The following is a 14,692-nucleotide window of genomic DNA, read 5'->3' as shown; positions in this document are numbered from 1 at the left end:
GGAGGGGGCAGCTTTGGTCTGGGAGAAATCCTCGTCCTTCTAGAATTTTTGTAGTCTAAAGCCCGGGACGGGACACAGGCAAGTTGGTTTTGAAAGGAGTCACTTTTCCCCAAGAAGCCAAACTCAAGAGCCCACTTGGCAGGTGTCATTTTGTAGGGCGCGTTTGGGCCTCCGATGTCAGCCAGGTTTGGAGGAGGGGGCAGCTTTGGTCTGGGAGAAATCCTCGTCCTTATGGAATTTTTGTAGGCAAAAACCCCACTTGGGCCGCAGGCAAGTTAGGCAAGTTGACTACGAAAGGAGGCACTTTTCCCCAAGAAGCCAAACTCAAGAGCCCACTTGGCAGATGTCATTTTGTGGGGCGCGTTTGGGCCTCCGATTGCAGCCAGGTTTGGAGGAGGGGGCAGCTTTGGTCTGGGAGAAATCCTCGTCCTTATGGAATTTTTGTAGTCAAAAGCCCAGCACGGGCCGCAGGCTAGTTAGGCAAGTTGGCTTTGAAAGGAGGCACTTTTCCGCAAGAAGCCAAACTCAAGAGTCCACTTGGCAAATGTCATTTTGTAGGGCGCGTTTGGGCCTCCGATGGCAGCCAGGTTTGGAGGAGGGGGCAGCTTTGGTCTGGGAGAAATCCTCGTCCTTATGGAATTTTTGTAGGCAAAAGCCCTGCATGGGCCGCAGGCAAGTTGACTCCGAAAGGAGGCACTTTTCCCCAGGAAGCCAAACTCAAGAACCCTCAATGCAGGTGTCATTTTGTGGGGCGCGTTTGGGCCTCCGATGGCAGCCAGGTTTGGAGGAGGGGGCAGCTTTGGTCTGGGAGAAATCCTCGTCCTTATGGAATTTTTGTAGGCAAAAGCCCAGGACGGGCCGCAGGCAAGTTGGATTTGAAAGGAGGTACTTCCACACAAGAAGCCAAACTCAAGAGCCCACTTGGCAGATGTCATTTTGTAGGGCACGTTTCGGCCTCCGATGGCAGCCCGGTTTGGAGGAGGGGGCAGCTTTGGTCTGGGAGAAATCCTCGTCCTTATGGAATTTTTGTAGGCAAAAGCCCTGCATGGGCCGCAGGCAAGTTGACTCCGAAAGGAGGCACATTTCCCCAGAAAGCCAAACTCAAGAGCCCACAATGCAGATGTCATTTTGTAGGGCACGTTTGGGCCTCCGATGGCAGCCAGGTTTGGAGGAGGGGGCAGCTTTTGTCTGGGAGGAATCCTCGTCCTTATGGAATTTTTGTAGCAAAAGCCCGGGACGGGACGCAGGCAAGTTGGTTTTGAAAGGAGTCACTTTTCCCCAAGAAGCCAAACTCAAGAGCCCACTTGGCAGGTGTCATTTTGTAGGGCGCGTTTGGGCCTCCGATGGCAGCCAGGTTTGGAGGAGGGGGCAGCTTTGGTCTGGGAGAAATCCTCGTCCTTATGGAATTTTTGTAGGCAAAAACCCCGCATGGGCCGCAGGCAAGTTAGGCAAGTTGCTTTAAAAGGAGGCACTTTTCCCCAAGAAGCCAAACTCAAGAACCCTCAATTCAGATGTCATTTTGTGGGGCGCGTTTGGGCCTCCGATGGCAGCCAGGTTTGGAGGAGGGGGCAGCTTTGGTCTGGGAGAAATCCTCGTCCTTATGGAATTTTTGTAGTCAAAAGCCCAGCACGGGCCGCAGGCTAGTTAGGCAAGTTGGCTTTGAAAGGAGGCACTTTTCCACAAGAAGCCAAACTCAAGAGCCCACTTGGCAAATGTCATTTTGTAGGGCGCGTTTGGGCCTCCGATGGCAGCCAGGTTTGGAGGAGGGGGCAGCTTTGGTCTGGGAGGAATCCTCGTCCTTATGGAATTTTTGTAGCAAAAGCCCGGGACGGGACGCAGGCAAGTTTGTTTTGAAAGGAGTCACTTTTCCCCAAGAAGCCAAACTCAAGAGCCCACTTGGCAGGTGTCATTTTCTAGGGCGCGTTTGGGCCTCCGATGTCAGCCAGGTTTGGAGGAGGGGGCAGCTTTGGTCTGGGAGAAATCCTCGTCCTTATGGAATTTTTGTAGGCAAAAACCCCGCATGGGCCGCAGGCAAGTTAGGCAAGTTGACTCCGAAAGGAGGCACTTTTCCCCAAGAAGCCAAACTCAAGAACCCTCAATGCAGATGTCATTTTGTGGGGCGCGTTTGGGCCTCCGATGGCAGCCAGGTTTGGAGGAGGGGGCAGCTTTGGTCTGGGAGAAATCCTCGTCCTTATGGAATTTTTGTAGTCTAAAGCCCAGCACGGGCCGCAGGCTAGTTAGGCAAGTTGGCTTTGAAAGGAGGCACTTTTCCGCAAGAAGCCAAACTCAAGAGCCCACTTGGCAGATGTCATTTTGTAGGGCGCGTTTGGGCCTCCGATGGCAGCCAGGTTTGGAGGAGGGGGCAGCTTTGGTCTGGGAGAAATCCTCGTCCTTATGGAATTTTTGGAGGCAAAAGCCCAGGACGGGCCGCAGGCAAGTTGGCTTTGAAAGGAGGCACTTCCACCCAAGAAGCCAAACTCAAGAGCCCACTTGGCAGGTGTCATTTTGTAGGGCACGTTTGGGCCTCCGATGGCAGCCAGGTTTGGAGGAGGGGGCAGCTTTGGTCTGGGAGAAATCCTCGTCCTTCTGGAATTTTTGTAGGCAAAAGCCCTGCATGGGCCGCAGGCAAGTTGACTCCGAATGGAGGCACTTTTCCCCAGGAAGCCAAACTCAAGAACCCTCAATGCAGGTGTCATTTGGTGGGGCGCGTTTGGGCCTCCGATGGCAGCCAGGTTTGGAGGAGGGGGCAGCTTTGGTCTGGGAGAAATCCTCGTCCTTCTGGAATTTTTGGAGGCAAAAGCCCAGGACGGGCCGCAGGCAAGTTGGCTTTGAAAGGAGGCACTTCCACCCAAGAAGCCAAACTCAAGAGCCCACTTGGCAGGTGTCATTTTGTAGGGCACGTTTGGGCCTCCGATGGCAGCCAGGTTTGGAGGAGGGGGCAGCTTTGGTCTGGGAGAAATCCTCGTCCTTCTGGAATTTTTGTAGGCAAAAGCCCTGCATGGGCCGCAGGCAAGTTGACTCCGAAAGGAGGCACATTTCCCCAGAAAGCCAAACTCAAGAGCCCACAATGCAGATGTCATTTTGTAGGGCGCGTTTGGGCCTCCGATGGCAGCCAGGTTTGGAGGAGGGGGCAGCTTTGGTCTGGGAGGAATCCTCGTCCTTATGGAATTTTTGTAGCAAAAGCCCGGGACGGGACGCAGGCAAGTTGGTTTTGAAAGGAGGCACTTTTCCCCAAGAAGCCAAACTCAAGAGCCCACTTGGCAGGTGTCATTTTGTAGGGCGCGTTTGGGCCTCCGATGGCAGCCAGGTTTGGAGGAGGGGGCAGCTTTGGTCTGGGAGAAATCCTCGTCCTTATGGAATTTTTGTAGGCAAAAACCCCGCATGGGCCGCAGGCAAGTTAGGCAAGTTGCTTTGAAAGGAGGCACTTTTCCCCAAGAAGCCAAACTCAAGAACCCACAATGCAGATGTCATTTTGTAGGGCGCGTTTGGGCCTCCGATGGCAGCCAGGTTTGGAGGAGGGGGCAGCTTTGGTCTGGGAGAAATCCTCGTCCTTCTAGAATTTTTGTAGTCTAAAGCCCGGGACGGGACACAGGCAAGTTGGTTTTGAAAGGAGTCACTTTTCCCCAAGAAGCCAAACTCAAGAGCCCACTTGGCAGGTGTCATTTTGTAGGGCGCGTTTGGGCCTCCGATGTCAGCCAGGTTTGGAGGAGGGGGCAGCTTTGGTCTGGGAGAAATCCTCGTCCTTATGGAATTTTTGTAGGCAAAAACCCCACTTGGGCCGCAGGCAAGTTAGGCAAGTTGACTCCGAAAGGAGGCACTTTTCCCCAAGAAGCCAAACTCAAGAGCCCACTTGGCAGATGTCATTTTGTGGGGCGCGTTTGGGCCTCCGATTGCAGCCAGGTTTGGAGGAGGGGGCAGCTTTGGTCTGGGAGAAATCCTCGTCCTTATGGAATTTTTGTAGTCAAAAGCCCAGCACGGGCCGCAGGCTAGTTAGGCAAGTTGGCTTTGAAAGGAGGCACTTTTCCGCAAGAAGCCAAACTCAAGAGTCCACTTGGCAAATGTCATTTTGTAGGGCGCGTTTGGGCCTCCGATGGCAGCCAGGTTTGGAGGAGGGGGCAGCTTTGGTCTGGGAGAAATCCTCGTCCTTATGGAATTTTTGTAGCAAAAGCCCAGGACGGGCCGCAGGCAAGTTGGCTTTGAAAGGAGGCACTTCCACCCAAGAAGCCAAACTCAAGAGCCCACTTGGCAGATGTCATTTTGTAGGGCGCGTTTGGGCCTCCGATGGCAGCCAGGTTTGGAGGAGGGGGCAGCTTTGTTCTGGGAGAAATCCTCGTCCTTCTGGAATTTTTGTACTCAAAAGCCCAGGACGGGCCGCAGGCAAGTTAGGCAAGTTGGCTCCGAAAGGAGGCACTTTTCCCCAAGAAGCCAAACTCAAGAACCCACAATGCAGATGTCATTTTGTAGGGCGCGTTTGGGCCTCCGATGGCAGCCAGGTTTGGAGGAGGGGGCAGCTTTGTTCTGGGAGAAATCCTCGTCCTTATGGAATTTTTGTAGGCAAAAGCCCTGCATGGGCCGCCGGCAAGTTGACTCAGAAAGGAGGCAATTTTCCCCAAGAAGCCAAACTCAAGAGCCCACTTGGCAGGTGTCATTTTGTAGGGCGAGTTTGGGCCTCCGATGGCAGCCAGGTTTGGAGGAGGGGGCAGCTTTGGTCTGGGAGGAATCCTCGTCCTTATGGAATTTTTGTAGCAAAAGCCCGGGACGGGACGCAGGCAAGTTGGTTTTGAAAGGAGGCACTTTTCCCCAAGAAGCCAAACTCAAGAGCCCACTTGGCAGGTGTCATTTTGTAGGGCGCGTTTGGGCCTCCGATGGCAGCCAGGTTTGGAGGAGGGGGCAGCTTTGGTCTGGGAGAAATCCTCGTCCTTATGGAATTTTTGTAGGCAAAAACCCCGCATGGGCCGCAGGCAAGTTAGGCAAGTTGCTTTGAAAGGAGGCACTTTTCCCCAAGAAGCCAAACTCAAGAACCCACAATGCAGATGTCATTTTGTAGGGCGCGTTTGGGCCTCCGATGGCAGCCAGGTTTGGAGGAGGGGGCAGCTTTGGTCTGGGAGAAATCCTCGTCCTTCTAGAATTTTTGTAGTCTAAAGCCCGGGACGGGACACAGGCAAGTTGGTTTTGAAAGGAGTCACTTTTCCCCAAGAAGCCAAACTCAAGAGCCCACTTGGCAGGTGTCATTTTGTAGGGCGCGTTTGGGCCTCCGATGTCAGCCAGGTTTGGAGGAGGGGGCAGCTTTGGTCTGGGAGAAATCCTCGTCCTTATGGAATTTTTGTAGGCAAAAACCCCACTTGGGCCGCAGGCAAGTTAGGCAAGTTGACTCCGAAAGGAGGCACTTTTCCCCAAGAAGCCAAACTCAAGAGCCCACTTGGCAGATGTCATTTTGTGGGGCGCGTTTGGGCCTCCGATGGCAGCCAGGTTTGGAGGAGGGGGCAGCTTTGGTCTGGGAGAAATCCTCGTCCTTATGGAATTTTTGTAGTCAAAAGCCCAGCACGGGCCGCAGGCTAGTTAGGCAAGTTGGCTTTGAAAGGAGGCACTTTTCCGCAAGAAGCCAAACTCAAGAGTCCACTTGGCAAATGTCATTTTGTAGGGCGCGTTTGGGCCTCCGATGGCAGCCAGGTTTGGAGGAGGGGGCAGCTTTGGTCTGGGAGAAATCCTCGTCCTTATGGAATTTTTGTAGCAAAAGCCCAGGACGGGCCGCAGGCAAGTTGGCTTTGAAAGGAGGCACTTCCACACAAGAAGCCAAACTCAAGAGCCCACTTGGCAGATGTCATTTTGTAGGGCGCGTTTGGGCCTCCGATGGCAGCCAGGTTTGGAGGAGGGGGCAGCTTTGTTCTGGGAGAAATCCTCGTCCTTCTGGAATTTTTGTACTCAAAAGCCCAGGACGGGCCGCAGGCAAGTTAGGCAAGTTGGCTCCGAAAGGAGGCACTTTTCCCCAAGAAGCCAAACTCAAGAACCCACAATGCAGATGTCATTTTGTAGGGCGCGTTTGGGCCTCCGATGGCAGCCAGGTTTGGAGGAGGGGGCAGCTTTGTTCTGGGAGAAATCCTCGTCCTTATGGAATTTTTGTAGGCAAAAGCCCTGCATGGGCCGCCGGCAAGTTGACTCAGAAAGGAGGCAATTTTCCCCAAGAAGCCAAACTCAAGAGCCCACTTGGCAGGTGTCATTTTGTAGGGCGAGTTTGGGCCTCCGATGGCAGCCAGGTTTGGAGGAGGGGGCAGCTTTGGTCTGGGAGAAATCCTCGTCCTTATGGAATTTTTGTAGGCAAAAGCCCTGCATGAGCCGCAGGCAAGTTGACTCCGAAAGGAGGCACTTTTCCCCAGAAAGCCAAACTCAAGAGCCCACTTGGCAGATGTCATTTTGTAGGGCGCGTTTGGGCCTCCGATGGCAGCCAGGTTTGGAGGAGGGGGCAGCTTTGGTCTGGGAGGAATCCTCGTCCTTATGGAATTTTTGTAGCAAAAGCCCGGGACGGGACGCAGGCAAGTTGGTTTTGAAAGGAGTCACTTTTCCCCAAGAAGCCAAACTCAAGAGCCCACTTGGCAGGTGTCATTTTGTAGGGCGCGTTTGGGCCTCCGATGGTAGCCAGGTTTGGAGGAGGGGGCAGCTTTGGTCTGGGAGAAATCCTCGTCCTTATGGAATTTTTGTAGGCAAAAACCCCACATGGGCCGCAGGCAAGTTAGGCAAGTTGACTCCGAAAGGAGGCACTTTTCCCCAAGAAGCCAAACTCAAGAACCCTCAATGCAGATGTCATTTTGTGGGGCGCGTTTGGGCCTCCGATGGCAGCCAGGTTTGGAGGAGGGGGCAGCTTTGGTCTGGGAGAAATCCTCGTCCTTATGGAATTTTTGTAGTCTAAAGCCCAGCACGGGCCGCAGGCTAGTTAGGCAAGTTGGCTTTGAAAGGAGGCACTTTTCCGCAAGAAGCCAAACTCAAGAGCCCACTTGGCAGATGTCATTTTGTAGGGCGCGTTTGGGCCTCCGATGGCAGCCAGGTTTGGAGGAGGGGGCAGCTTTGGTCTGGGAGAAATCCTCGTCCTTCTGGAATTTTTGGAGGCAAAAGCCCAGGACGGGCCGCAGGCAAGTTGGCTTTGAAAGGAGGCACTTCCACCCAAGAAGCCAAACTCAAGAGCCCACTTGGCAGGTGTCATTTTGTAGGGCACGTTTGGGCCTCCGATGGCAGCCAGGTTTGGAGGAGGGGGCAGCTTTGGTCTGGGAGAAATCCTCGTCCTTATGGAATTTTTGTAGGCAAAAGCCCTGCATGGGCCGCAGGCAAGTTGACTCCGAAAGGAGGCACATTTCCCCAGGAAGCCAAACTCAAGAACCCTCAATGCAGGTGTCATTTGGTGGGGCGCGTTTGGGCCTCCGATGGCAGCCAGGTTTGGAGGAGGGGGCAGCTTTGGTCTGGGAGAAATCCTCGTCCTTATGGAATTTTTGTAGGCAAAAGCCCAGGACGGGCCGCAGGCAAGTTGGCTTTGAAAGGAGGTACGTCCACCCAAGAAGCCAAACTCAAGAGCCCACTTGGCAGATGTCATTTTGTAGGGCACGTTTGGGCCTCCGATGGCAGCCAGGTTTGGAGGAGGGGGCAGCTTTGGTCTGGGAGAAATCCTCGTCCTTATGGAATTTTTGTAGGCAAAAGCCCTGCATGGGCCGCAGGCAAGTTGACTCCGAAAGGAGGCACATTTCCCCAGAAAGCCAAACTCAAGAGCCCACTTGGCAGATGTCATTTTGTAGGGCGCGTTTGGGCCTCCGATGGCAGCCAGGTTTGGAGGAGGGGGCAGCTTTGGTCTGAGAGGAATCCTCGTCCTTCTGGAATTTTTGGAGGCAAAAGCCCGGGACGGGACGCAGGCAAGTTGGTTTTGAAAGGAGTCACTTTTCCCCAAGAAGCCAAACTCAAGAGCCCACTTGGCAGGTGTCATTTTGTAGGGCGCGTTTGGGCCTCCGATGGCAGCCAGGTTTGGAGGAGGGGGCAGCTTTGGTCTGGGAGAAATCCTCGTCCTTATGGAATTTTTGTAGTCTAAAGCCCAGCACGGGCTGCAGGCAAGTTGGCTTTGAAAGGAGGCACTTTCCCCCAAGAAGCCACACTAAGGAGCCCACTTGGCAGATGTCATTTTGTAGGGCGCGTTTGGGCCACCGATGGCAGCTAGGTTTGGAGGAGGGGGCAGCTTTGGTCTGGGAGAAATCCTCGTCCTTATGGAATTTATGTAGGCAAAAGCCCAGAATGGGCTGCAGGCTAGTTAGGCAAGTTGGCTTTGAAAGGAGGCACTTTTCCGCAAGAAGCCAAACTCAAGAGCCCACTTGGCAGATGTCATTTTGTAGGGCGCGTTTGGGCCTCCGATGGAAACCAGGTTTGGAGGAGGGGGCAGCTTTGGTCTGGGAGAAATCCTCGTCCTTCTGGAATTTTTGGAGGCAAAAGCCCAGGACGGGCCGCAGGCAAGTTAGGCAAGTTGGCTCCGAAAGGAGGCACTTTTCCCCAAGAAGCCAAACTCAAGAGCCCACTTGGCAGGTGTCATTTTCTAGGGCGCGTTTGGGCCTCCGATGGCAGCCAGGTTTGGAGGAGGGGGCAGCTTTGGTCTGGGAGAAATCCTCGTCCTTATGGAATTTTTGGAGGCAAAAGCCCTGCATGGGCCGCCGGCAAGTTGACTCCGAATGGAGGCACTTTTCCCCAAGAAGCCAAACTCAAGAGCCCGCTTGGCAGATGTCATTTTGTAGGGCGCGTTTGGGCCTCCGATGGCAGCCAGGTTTGGAGGAGGGGGCAGCTTTGGTCTGGGAGAAATCCTCGTCCTTATGGAATTTTTGTAGGCAAAAGCCCTGCATGGGCCGCCGGCAAGTTGACTCCGAAAGGAGGCAATTTTCCCCAAGAAGCCAAACTCAAGAGCCCACTTGGCAGGTGTCATTTTGTAGGGCGCGTTTGGGCCTCCGATGGCAGCCAGGTTTGGAGGAGGGGGCAGCTTTGGTCTGGGAGAAATCCTCGTCCTTATGGAATTTTTGTAGGCAAAACCCCTGCATGAGCCGCAGGCAAGTTGACTCCGAAAGGAGGCACTTTTCCCCAGAAAGCCAAACTCAAGAGCCCACTTGGCAGATGTCATTTTGTAGGGCGCGTTTGGGCCTCCGATGGCAGCCAGGTTTGGAGGAGGGGTCAGCTTTGGTCTGGGAGGAATCCTCGTCCTTATGGAATTTTTGTAGCAAAAGCCCAGGACGGGACACAGGCAAGTTGGTTTTGAAAGGAGTCACTTTTCCCCAAGAAGCCAAACTCAAGAGCCCACTTGGCAGGTGTCATTTTGTAGGGCGCGTTTGGGCCTCCGATGGCAGCCAGGTTTGGAGGAGGGGGCAGCTTTGGTCTGGGAGAAATCCTCGTCCTTATGGAATTTTTGTAGGCAAAAACCCCGCATGGGCCGCAGGCAAGTTAGGCAAGTTGACTCCGAAAGGAGGCACTTTTCCCCAAGAAGCCAAACTCAAGAACCCTCAATGCAGATGTCATTTTGTGGGGCGCGTTTGGGCCTCTGATGGCAGCCAGGTTTGGAGGAGGGGGCAGCTTTGGTCTGGGAGAAATCCTCGTCCTTATGGAATTTTTGTAGTCTAAAGCCCAGCACGGGCCGCAGGCTAGTTAGGCAAGTTGGCTTTGAAGGGAGGCACTTTTCCGCAAGAAGCCAAACTCAAGAGCCCACTTGGCAGATGTCATTTTGTAGGGCGCGTTTGGGCCTCCGATGGCAGCCAGGTTTGGAGGAGGGGGCAGCTTTGGTCTGGGAGAAATCCTCGTCCTTATGGAATTTTTGGAGGCAAAAGCCCAGGACGGGCCGCAGGCAAGTTGGCTTTGAAAGGAGGCACTTCCACCCAAGAAGCCAAACTCAAGAGCCCACTTGGCAGGTGTCATTTTGTAGGGCACGTTTGGGCCTCCGATGGCAGCCAGGTTTGGAGGAGGGGGCAGTTTTGGTCTGGGAGAAATCCTCGTCCTTCTGGAATTTTTGTAGGCAAAAGCCCTGAATGGGCCGCAGGCAAGTTGACTCCGAAAGGAGGCACTTTTCCCCAGGAAGCCAAACTCAAGAACCCTCAATGCAGGTGTCATTTTGTGGGGCGCGTTTGGGCCTCCGATGGCAGCCAGGTTTGGAGGAGGGGGCAGCTTTGGTCTGGGAGAAATCCTCGTCCTTATGGAATATTTGTAGGCAAAAGCCCAGGACGGGCCGCAGGCAAGTTGGCTTTGAAAGGAGGTACTTCTACCCAAGAAGCCAAACTCAAGAGCCCACTTGGCAGATGTCATTTTGTAGGGCACGTTTCGGCCTCCGATGGCAGCCAGGTTTGGAGGAGGGGGCAGCTTTGGTCTGGGAGAAATCCTCGTCCTTATGGAATTTTTGGAGGCAAAAGCCCTGCAAGTTGACTCCGAAAGGAGGCACTTTTCCCCAAGAAGCCAAACTCAAGAGCCCGCTTGGCAGATGTCATTTTGTAGGGCGCGTTTGGGCCTCCGATGGCAGCCAGGTTTGGCGGAGGGGGCAGCTTTGGTCTGGGAGGAATCCTCGTCCTTATGGAATTTTTGTAGGCAAAAGCCCTGCATGGGCCGCCGGCAAGTTGACTCCGAAAGGAGGCAATTTTCCCCAAGAAGCCAAACTCAAGAGCCCACTTGGCAGGTGTCATTTTGTAGGGCGCGTTTGGGCCTCCGATGGAAGCCAGGTTTGGAGGAGGGGGCAGCTTTGGTCTGGGAGAAATCCTCGTCCTTATGGAATTTTTGTAGGCAAAAGCCCAGAATGGGCTGCAGGCTAGTTAGGCAAGTTGGCTTTGAAAGGAGGCACTTTTCCGCAAGAAGCCAAACTCAAGAGCCCACTTGGCAGATGTCATTTTGTAGGGCGCGTTTGGGCCTCCGATGGCAGCCAGGTTTGGAGGAGGGGGCAGCTTTGGTCTGGGAGAAATCCTTGTCCTTATGGAATTTTTGTAGGCAAAAGCCCAGGACGGGCCGCAGGCAAGTTGGCTTTGAAAGGAGGCACTTCCACCCAAGAAGCCAAACTCAAGAACCCACAATGCAGATGTCATTTTGTAGGGCGCGTTTGGGCCTCCGATGGCAGCCAGGTTTGGAGGAGGGGGCAGCTTTGGTCTGGGAGGAATCCTCGTCCTTATGGAATTTTTGTAGCAAAAGCCCGGGACGGGACACAGGCAAGTTGGTTTTGAAAGGAGTCACTTTTCCCCAAGAAGCCAAACTCAAGAGCCCACTTGGCAGATGTCATTTTGTAGGGCGCGTTTGGGCCTCCGATGGCAGCCAGGTTTGGAGGAGGGGGCAGCTTTGGTCTGGGAGAAATCCTCGTCCTTATGGAATTTTTGTAGGCAAAAGCCCAGCACGGGCCGCAGGCTAGTTAGGCAAGTTGGCTCCGAAAGGAGGCACTTTTCCCCAAGAAGCCAAACTCAAGAGCCCACTTGGCAGGTGTCATTTTGTAGGGCGCGTTTGGGCCTCCGATGGCAGCCAGGTTTGGAGGAGGGGGCAGCTTTGGTCTGGGAGAAATCCTCGTCCTTATGGAATTTTTGGAGGCAAAAGCTCTGCATGGGCCGCCGGCAAGTTGACTCCGAAAGGAGGCACATTTCCCCAAGAAGCCAAACTCAAGAGCCCGCTTGGCAGATGTCATTTTGTAGGGCGCGTTTGGGCCTCCGATGGCAGCCAGGTTTGGCGGAGGGGGCAGCTTTGGTCTGGGAGAAATCCTTGTCCTTATGGAATTTTTGTAGCAAACGTCCGGGACGGGACGCAGGCAAGTTAGTTTTGAAAGGAGTCACTTTTCCCCAAGAAGCCAAACTCAAGAGCCCACTTGGCAGATGTCATTTTGTAGGGCGCGTTTGGGCCTCCGATGGCAGCCAGGTTTGGAGGAGGGGGCAGCTTTGCTCTGGGAGAAATCCTCGTCCTTCTGGAATTTTTGGACTCAAAAGCCCAGGACAGGCCGCAGGCAAGTTAGGCAAGTTGGCTCCGAAAGGAGGCACTTTTCCCCAAGGAGCCAAACTCAAGAACCCACAATGCAGATGTCATTTTGTAGGGCGCGTTTGGGCCTCCGATGGCAGCCAGGTTTGGAGGAGGGGGCAGCTTTCTTCTGGGAGAAATCCTCGTCCTTATGGAATTTTTGGAGGCAAAAGCCCAGGACGGGACGCAGGCAAGTTGGCTTTGAAAGGAGGCACTTTCCCCCAAGAAGCCAAACTCAAGAGCCCGCTTGGCAGATGTCATTTTGTAGGGCGCGCTTGGGCCTCCGATGGCAGCCAGGTTTGGAGGAGGGGGCAGCTTTGGTCTGGGAGAAATCCTCGTCCTTATGGAATTTTTGTAGGCAAAAGCCCAGGACGGGCCGCAGGCAAGTTGGCTTTGAAAGGAGGCACTTCCACCCAAGAAGCCAAACTCAAGAGCCCACTTGGCAGGTGTCATTTCGTAGGGCACGTTTGGGCCTCCGATGGCAGCCAGGTTTGGAGGAGGGGGCAGCATTGGTCTGGGAGAAATCCTCGTCCTTATGGAATTTTTGTAGGCAAAAGCCCTGCATGAGCCGCAGGCAAGTTGACTCCGAAAGGAGGCACTTTTCCCCAGAAAGCCAAACTCAAGAGCCCACTTGGCAGATGTCATTTTGTAGGGCGCGTTTGGGCCTCCGATGGCAGCCAGGTTTGGAGGAGGGGGCAGCTTTGGTCTGGGAGGAATCCTCGTCCTTATGGAATTTTTGTAGCAAAAGCCCGGGACGGAACGCAGGCAAGTTGGTTTTGAAAGGAGGCACTTTTCCCCAAGAAGCCAAACTCAAGAGCCCACTTGGCAGGTGTCATTTTGTAGGGCGCGTTTGGGCCTCCGATGGCAGCCAGGTTTGGAGGAGGGGGCAGCTTTGGTCTGGGAGAAATCCTCGTCCTTATGGAATTTTTGTAGGCAAAAGTCCAGGACGGGCTGCAATCACGTAGGTTCCGAAATGTGGCACTTTTTCCCAAGAAGCCAAACTCAAGAGCCCACTTGGCAGATGTCATTTTGTGGGGCGCACTCGGGCCTCCGATGGCAGCCAGGTTTGGAGGAGGGGGCAGCTTTGGTCTGGGAGAAATCCTCGTCCTTATGGAATTTTTGTAGGCAAAAGCCCAGGACGGGCTGCAATCACGTAGTTTCAGAAAGGCGTCACTTAACCCCAAGAATCCAAACTCAAGAGCCCACTTGGCAGATGTCATTTTGTAGGGCGCGTTTGGGCCTCCGATGGCAGCCAGGTTTGGAGGAGGGGGCAGCTTTGGTCTGGGAGAAATCCTCGTCCTTATGGAATTTTTGGAGGCAAAAGCCCAGGATGGGCCGCAGGCAAGTTGGCTTTGAAAGGAGGCACTTTTCCCCAAGAAGCCAAACTCAAGAGCCCACTTGGCAGGTGTCATTTTGTAGGGCGCGCACGGGCCTCCGATGGCAGCCAGGTTTGGAGGAGGGGGCAGCTTTGGTCTGGGAGAAATCCTCGTCCTTCTGGAATATTTGTAGGCAAAAGCCCAGGACGGGACGCAGGCAAGTTGGCTTTGAAAGGAGTCACTTTTCCCCAAGAGGCCAAACTCAAGAGCCAACTTGGCAGATGTCATTTTCTAGGGCACGTTTGGGCCTCCGATGGCAGGCAGGTTTGGCGGAGGGGGTAGCGTTGATCTGGGAGAAATCCTCGTCCTTCTGGAATTTTTGTAGGCAAAAGCCCAGGACGGGCTGCAATCACGTAGGTTCCGAAAGGAGGCACTTTTCCCCAAGAAGCCAAACTCAAGAGCCCACTTGGCAGATGTCATTTTGTAGGGCGCGTTTGGGCCTCCGATGGCAGCCAGGTTTGGAGGAGGGGGCAGCTTTGGTCTGGGAGAAATCCTCGTCCTTATGGAATTTTTGTAGGCAAAAGCCCAGCACGGGCCACAGGCAAGATGGCTCCGAAAAGTGGCACTTTTCCCCAAGAAGCCAAACTCAAGATCCCACTTTCCATTTGTCATTTTGGAGCGCACCTTTGTTCCATATATTTTTATGTATTCAATTTGTATTTAATTCATATTCTAGTATATTTCAAAATATGTACTATATTTTTTTTCTTTTTATTGTGTGTATATATATATATCTTTATACTATTAATACTTCTTTTCGTCCCCACATTCCCACTGTCAAAACCCAGCCTCAAGCTCTGCTCCCCATTCCCTCAGTCTCTAAGTAATTCGGCTTGGATTTACAATTCCACCAGAGCAGAACTTCTGTTATCCTTATTGTATATCTTAAGTGCAGTAATTACTGAAGAAATAACTGAAAGAAATTAAAGGAATGAAGACAAATTCAGAGCTGCCATCTCCAACCAAGGGATGCTCTTACCACACCCCATATCAATGGTTTACTTTAATTAACAAACTCAAAGTAATTAACCCCACATTGACACGGTACCATTCTTTTTGACTGAATTATACATTGCAGGATGTAAAAACCTTTCTAAACACAGGAACTCTTTTAAGAGATATACAGGGCGTAGCTGCAGAGAGAGTCTTGGTTTTGTGGGATAAAAAAACCCTAAGTTTTCAGTCTTTAGCATCTTGCACTGTGTAACCATTGACAGCAAACACGGCTTCAGCCCCAGGGAGACACAGAGAGTCAGAGATTTTACAGATCCTGCTCTCACCTCAGCCTTTCAGCAGGTAGAATCTGCAGTGAAAGAAAATGGATCAGAACAGCCAACCTACTT

The sequence above is a fragment of the Cinclus cinclus genome, unplaced genomic scaffold, assembly GCF_963662255.1.
Source record: "Cinclus cinclus unplaced genomic scaffold, bCinCin1.1 SCAFFOLD_49, whole genome shotgun sequence".
NCBI lineage: Eukaryota > Metazoa > Chordata > Aves > Passeriformes > Cinclidae > Cinclus > Cinclus cinclus.
The sequence above is the reverse complement of the archived record's forward strand: the minus strand, read 5'-3'. Positions refer to the sequence as shown.